Source organism: Polyodon spathula, chromosome 12 (genome assembly GCF_017654505.1).
Source record: "Polyodon spathula isolate WHYD16114869_AA chromosome 12, ASM1765450v1, whole genome shotgun sequence".
NCBI classification, from domain to species: domain Eukaryota; kingdom Metazoa; phylum Chordata; class Actinopteri; order Acipenseriformes; family Polyodontidae; genus Polyodon; species Polyodon spathula.
Window position 1 is genome coordinate 24,842,881 of NC_054545.1, and position 7,294 is coordinate 24,850,174.

A 7,294-nucleotide genomic window follows, 5' to 3' on the forward strand; every position below is an offset into this window, starting at 1 on the left:
TGAAAAGGTATAATTTACAAACATCTATTTAGCCTATAACAAAGAAGGGTCAAGGGTAGATTGAGCAAAGTTTTTCATATCCTAAAAGGAGCAGACCAAGTTAACCCTTATTATTTTACTGGCAGCACAGAGATCAGTATTAGAGGACACAGTTGGAGTTGAGACAGCCTTGGGGTAAAGGGCAGGAGACATCTGTTTACATAGAGGTGTGAGGAATAGCTTACCAAGACACTGTTGCTGCTGAATCACTTTAAGAGCCCAATTAGAAGTTGTTGCATCAATCATTTACTAGGAAGCAAGTGGTCTATCTCCAGTCTGGACTGCTGAGCTGTACTAGACAGTATACTTGACGATGCTCTTATTCTGCCTGCCTGCTAATAAAGCAAGCTGATTGTGTTGCCTCTCCTTATTATAAATTCCAGTCTGGGAAAAATATGAAGCTGTCCTTCTTTTGAATGTCTTCATAAAACTTTAAAATAGCTTTGTCTGTAGTAAATTACACAAATAGCTAAAGTTTAAAGCATTCTGTTAAAGGACGTGTGGCAGGCTGGTGAGTGGATAGAGGCCCAGAGACAGTCTGCAGTTCAAAAAAGTAACAATTTTATTATAAATAAACACAAAAATGAAGTGCACAAGGGCAAAATAACAGATACTCAGACACAAATAAAGCAAAAACAAAACTCACAAAAATAAAGTTTCCAGGCTGGGCAATGCCTTCACTGGATTTATCAAAATTCAAAAATCACAAAACAACCACAAACACCAACTTGCTTCCTCAGCTCCCTCCTCCCAAATGAGAAGCAGAGGCCTCCTTTTATGTCAGGTGGCTGGGCGCTGATTGATTGTTAATTAAGTTAATCATTTAATCAACTAATCAACCCCAGCCACCTGAACATAATAAACCCAGGTAGGTAGGGGAGCTTTGCTTTGCTCTGCCACACACCTCCCCCCATGTACAACGTAAACCAGCTGCAATCAGCCAACTCCCCCCTTCCACCCACCCTCCCCCGAAGAGTCCAATTATGTCCCTTGGGTGGGCTGTTATGGTGGGTGGTGGCGGGCGGGGTTGATGTCGGAGCCCCCAAGCCTTCTTTGGTTGAGAGGGCCCCGGATCTCCAAGGTAGTATGGCGACGGCGGCCCGGCTCCCTCTGGTGGCGGAGGCGGCGATGGCGGCCCGGCTCCCTCTGGTGGCGGAGGCAGCGACGGCGGCCCGGCTCCCTCTGGTGGCGGAGGCAGCGACGGCGGCGGCGGACCCTCGGCAACCCTAGAAAACAAAAAGGAGACACCAGCAGTCCCAAGCGATGCGGAGCAGCAGGCAACCCCAGGCGATCCAAATGAGTCATCCCTGAGCGGAGCGGGCATGGCATCCCTGGGCGGTGCATGGCAGGCATCCTTGGGCCATAGCTCCTCCCCTCTGGGCTCTGAGAGCGGCGGCTCCTCCCTCCCTGGCTCTGGGAGTCGCGGCAGCTTCTCCTCCCTCTCTGGCTCTGGGAGCGGTGGCAGCTCCTCCTCCCTCTCTGGCTCTTGGGACGACGGCAGCAGCTCCTCCTCCCTCTCTGGCTCTCGGGACGATGGCAGCTCCTCCTCCCTCTCTGGCTCTCGGGACGATGGCTCCTCACTCTCGGGCTCTGGGAGCGGCGGCGGCTCCTCCCTCTCTGGCTCTCGGGAAGGCACCTCCACCCTCTTTATTGGAGTGACTGGCATCTCCCATGTCTATCGCCAGGTAATTAGCCACCATGAGGGCAACCTCTGGGAAGGACGCTGGGTGGTGTTGTTCCTCCCACTGTTCCCACCTCTCCCCATCTCGACGCCACAGCGTGTTGATAACTATGGGGAGATCGTGGACGAGGTCTGCCTCAGGGTGCATCAACCAGTCCCAGATCTCTTGGGACGGTGGTGAAGGTGGTGGTGCTGGAGGTAGTGGGGTAGTGGTGGTGAACCCTGCACCTCTTCCTGGGCCTGGTTGTAGGAGCATCCTGCCCAGCTGTGGCCGTCCTCCTCACACCGGCCACACCAGTTTGCCGGTGGCACGTCTGGGCAGGACCGTCAACGATGGTCCTCCTTCCCGCACCAGGAACACCAAGGGAAGAGGCTGGCCGGGTCCTCCAGCGGTGGCTGCAGCAGCTTACATTTCTTCAGCTGCTGCTTTTCCTGCCTTTGCCGCTGTCTGCTCTTTCCCATAATCCAAAAAAAAAATAATAATAATAATTCTCCCAAAAATTAAAAAATAAATAAATAAATACTGCTCTGAGCCTCTAGGTGGCACTATCCCACTGCTGACACCAAATGTGGCAGGCTGGTGAGAGGATAGAGGCCCAGAGACAGTCTGCAGTTCAAAAAAGTAACAATTTTATTATAAATAAACACAAAAATAAAGTGCACAAGGGCAAAATAACAGATACTCAAACACAAATAAAGCAAAAACAAAACCCACAAAAATAATGTTTCCAGGCTGGGCAATGCCGTCACTGGATTTATCAAAATTCAAAAATCACAAAACAAACACCAACCTACTTCCTCAGCTCCCTCCTGCCAAATGAGAAGCAGAGGCCTCCTTTTATGTCAGGTGGTTGGACACCGATTGATTGTTAATTAAGTTAATCATTTAATCAACTAATCAACCCCAGCCACCTCAACATAATAAACCCAGGCAGGTAGGGGAAATTAACCCCATGCCTGCCAATTTAAAAAGGGCAGAGCTTTGTTCTGCCACAGGAAGTGATTCTTTTGTGTTGTTTTTCTGAATTACAGTAATTCAAGTAATGAATAGTAGTATTTCTTAATTTTTACTAAACTTTAATTTTAGAACTTGCATGATGTATTGTATGCTGTGATATTTAGGTTACCATGGTATTTCTTTTGACAGTCATCAAATCCGTAGCAATTTTATACCAGCCCATCTCTATCTTGACAAAATGCATAGAAAATGTACTGAGCAAGATACTCTATCATGTTTCACATGGATCAGAGCACAACTTTCTTGGTAGAGTTAGCTACTAGCTACACTTTTCACATTGTTTTATAATTAAAATACATCTGTGTCACAAAGTCATACGTTCAAGTAAACCCTGGACCCATGTCGTGGTCATTTTAGAGGTAAGAGATGATGACATACGTTAACTAGGAGTACATAGTTTTTGATATGTTCTGATAGCACTGTTGATGTTATGATTGATATATAGAGACCAAAGAAAAAGGAGTGTTCCCCAATGTGCACAAGTCAAAAGATGAGTATTTAGCCAATCAGTTTTAATCCAAGTAACGAACAATTCCAGGACTTCATTGAATTTATTCACACCGTAATGATTTGGAAATAATTTGCATGGTTTTCTGTCAAATATACTTAAATATAAAATCAGTCTAATTCAAGGTAAACTAAACTATTTGTTATTAATTGTTGTTATTCAGATGTTCTTGTCACACTTGTTTTACAAGTATACTTCGTTACTAAATGTGAATAGATGTTATTTAAAATGTACAATGTGGTTGGAAATGGATGTGGCGGGTTGAGTTTTTCTAAAAACCTGAATGTGTTTCAGCATTTCACTTTGTAAATCTCACATCAAAAGAGATCTGTCAGTATGTCTCCTATCACTCAAAACCTCTTACTTTCAGGATGATTTTATATAATTATTAAAGTATTTTCTAAGCTATGTATTTTCATGAAAATTCATTTTAATAAATCCTTCCTATTTCAAAGGCAATACTTTTGAGAAATGAATGACACAGCTATAAATACTTATTCTTTTAATATTACTTGAATACAATGAGATCAAATAAAAAAAGTGTTTTCTTTACACAAGTTAATAAGGAGTTATTAGTTTTATGTTATCTTAAAGTTTGATCTGACTGTTCATTGGAACTTGCTTCCGATCTATACAAATCCTAAAACGACAACCTGACAATTCTATAGTAAAAGAACTGGTTTGTGGCACATTGCTTCTTTTGAAAACTGAAAAGCTTTCTCACAGTCCTCAATCCATTGAAGCTTATTAGGTTCTGATTTCCGAGTCAAATTAGTTAAAGGGGCTTCTATAGTTGCAAATTCTGATACCAGCCTGCTAAACCCAGAAATGTTTTTTCGTGATGGGTCGCGGATATTTCCAGATGGCCTGTAGATGATAATGTCATCTAGATAGGCTGCTGCAAAATCTTCAGTTCCCAGTAGAACTTTATCCATTAGCCGCTGAAAGGTTGCGGGTGCCCCATGAAGTCCAAACAGCATGACCGTAAACTGAAACAAACCGAAAATCCAGAACATGGTATACTCTTGGAAGTCCTTGGTCAAAGGAACCTGTCAATATCCCTTGTATAAATCATATGTAGTTATATATTGAGCATCTATCAGCAGTTCAATGAGATCTTCCAATTGAGGCATGGGATATGGATCAAATTTGTAAAGTCCATTAACCACACAAAAGTACAGAACCACATACTCCCATCCTTTTTGGGAACTCAAATTATGGGGTTGCACCACTCACTAGCAGAAGTCTCAGTGATGCCTTGTGATTGCATTAGCTCCGTTAGCAGCCCTGCATAAAGAGGGTGTGGATTCGACAAAGTCTCTGCCTCATTGGCTTAGCATCCTTTACTGGAATCATATGCTGTACCAGATGAGTTTAACCCAGATTTTCTTGAAACAGACCCAGTGGCAAGATGGCATTGAGTTCTTGTAGCCTTTTGGCAGGTAAATGACTGTGGTCCAAGCTTCCAGTAGCATAGCTGCAGGGAAAGTACTGCTCCAGAGTCTCCTCCTCTTCCTCTATGGCTCCCACATAAAGCTGTTTCCTGCTGGTTTCCTCTCTAGCCTTCCGCTCCTTAAGCAGATTGAGGTGGAAGGTCTGCTTGGGCTTCCAGCGCTTTGGCATGTCTAACTCATAAATGAGGGGACCCATTTTCCTAAGGACTTGATAAGGCCCATGTCATTTTGCAAGTAGCTTGCTTTCTTCGGTAGGCAGTAGCAACAATACCTGCTGCACTGGCAGGAAATTTCAAATCTTGGCCTTGCGGTCATACCATGGTTTTTTGTCTTGTTGGGCCTTCTCCGGGTTGTCATGTGCCAGTGCGGACCTCTCCTCCAACTTGTTCCACATACGAAGCACATAGGACATCACACTCAAGTTCTCAGTTTGATTTTCATCCCACATTTCTTTGAGAACATCAAGCGGTCCTCTCACCTGCCTTCCATATAAAAGTTCAAAAGGTGAGAAGCCAGTGGACGCTTGTGGCACCTCCCGGTATGCAAGCAGTAGATACGGTAGCCACTGGTCCCAATCCTTCCCATTGTCAGCCACATATCTGCGCAGCATATTCTTCAACATTTGATTAAAACGTTCGACGAGGCAGTCTGTCTGGAGATGTGTGAAAGTGTGGTTTGCTGTGCACAGTGAAAGGGTGATGAAGGTGCTCCAGAAAAACACAAAATAGTTCACAGCTTTATTTTCACTGGGTTGTGTGTCATCAACGCTTCAAATAATAATACACACGGTCTCTACACAACAATGTGTATTGCACCATGCTTAAAAGGAGGGTTACAGTCCCGAATGTAAATGACACTAAAAAACACACACTTTCAACACAGACACTATGGTATATGAAACAGTACTTGCTCTCTCAGTGCAGCGGGGTGCAGGTTGTCAATGGTGCTTTGTTAAGTTTGGGTTTGCGTGCTGGCCTCTAGCGACAGCTCCCAAATGCTTTAGCCATCTAACATGAACAAACAGTAACAATTAGACAGGTACAAAACAAACAAAACACTCACAATCCCACAGTCCTTGTTTCTTCTCATCAACCACAACAAAGGAACCGATTACGGTGTCACGTCTCTCTAAAGTACCCTCAGCCGCACCCCTTCTGATACCTACCTTCCTTAATGACCGGTTTCCGACTGCCCATTCAGTACAAGGCACGCAGTTCCTGTTGTACAGTGCTCTCACGGGTCGAGAGGGAGATTGTTGATTCAGATTCATTCTCTCTCTATCATAGGATGATAAGGGTTGGTGTTTATGCCCTTTAAACCTAACAGCTGATAAAGCTGGCCTGGTGTGTTTGACAAAATATTGGTGCTCTGATCAGTTAATATTTCCTGTGGTATACGTAGCCCTGAGAATAACTGCATCAGTGCTGCTGCTGTTTGCCTCGCCTTAATATCTCGTAACGGGAATGCTTCTGGGTACCTGGTCACATAATCACATATCACCAGGATAAATTTACTGCCTGCCTGACTTCTGTCTAGGTGTCCCATAATATCCATGGCTATTAGTTGGAATGGCACATCTATAATTGGTAATGGTACCAGAGGAGAAAGGGCTACCTTCCTAATCTAATACATCGCTGTACATGCCTGGCCAGTGGAATGTGCCGGCTATTCTAGCAAATGTCTTAGCCCATCCTAGATATCCTGCCCATGGTACAGTATGCCCCAGTCGAAGTGTGTGGTTACGCTCCCCCTGAAGAAGAATGAAGTACTCTCTCCGTGCAGTTTAACAATATAAAATCCCATTCCTCAATAAATATATCTCTCCACGTAACAGGTTAGGTGTTCACCTCAATATATTCCTTCTATTACAGCCAAGGGCATCTAAAGAAGGGTCCTCTCGCTGGAGTTTAGCCATATTGCCCTGTACCTCCCACTCTGGCAAAGAACCAAGTTCTAGTTTGACTGTATTTGCTGGCTTTACCCTCAACATGGTACCCTGAAATTTTTCTCTCTGCCTCTGACTTTTGGGTTTCCTGTTCTTAATTTCCACACTCTCTATTTCTACATTTTTAAATGGCAGATCATCAAAGTCATATATCTCCTGCTCTTTTTGTTTAGCCTGGGCTCGTGTAACAACATTGCAACACTGGGTTTGCTGGAGCAATTCTGCTAGGATTGGTATATCCTGGCCCAGGATTACAGGACAGGGCAATTTCTCTACTATTCCTACTGTCATTAAGAACATCTATCCCTGGATACCTAGGTACACATCTGTAGTAGGATACACCCACTCATCCCCAAGCACACAATGTATTCGGATTATTGCATTACACTGTGTAACACATTTTTTTTTTTTTTTTTTTTTGGATCCTGGTAAATGTTATTTCCTAATTGCTTATGCCTCAAAAGTATAGAAAATGGCTATTATTCCCCACAAACTTTGCTTTTGTGACCAGGACAGTGATATTTTGAAATGTACTTATTTTCCAGAACATTCCAGATAGATTCAGTGCTGAGTAAACTTGAAGTAACTTCTAGAACTTTCCAGTAATATAAATAGTAGTATAAATACAGGGGCCTTAAGCCCACCAGTT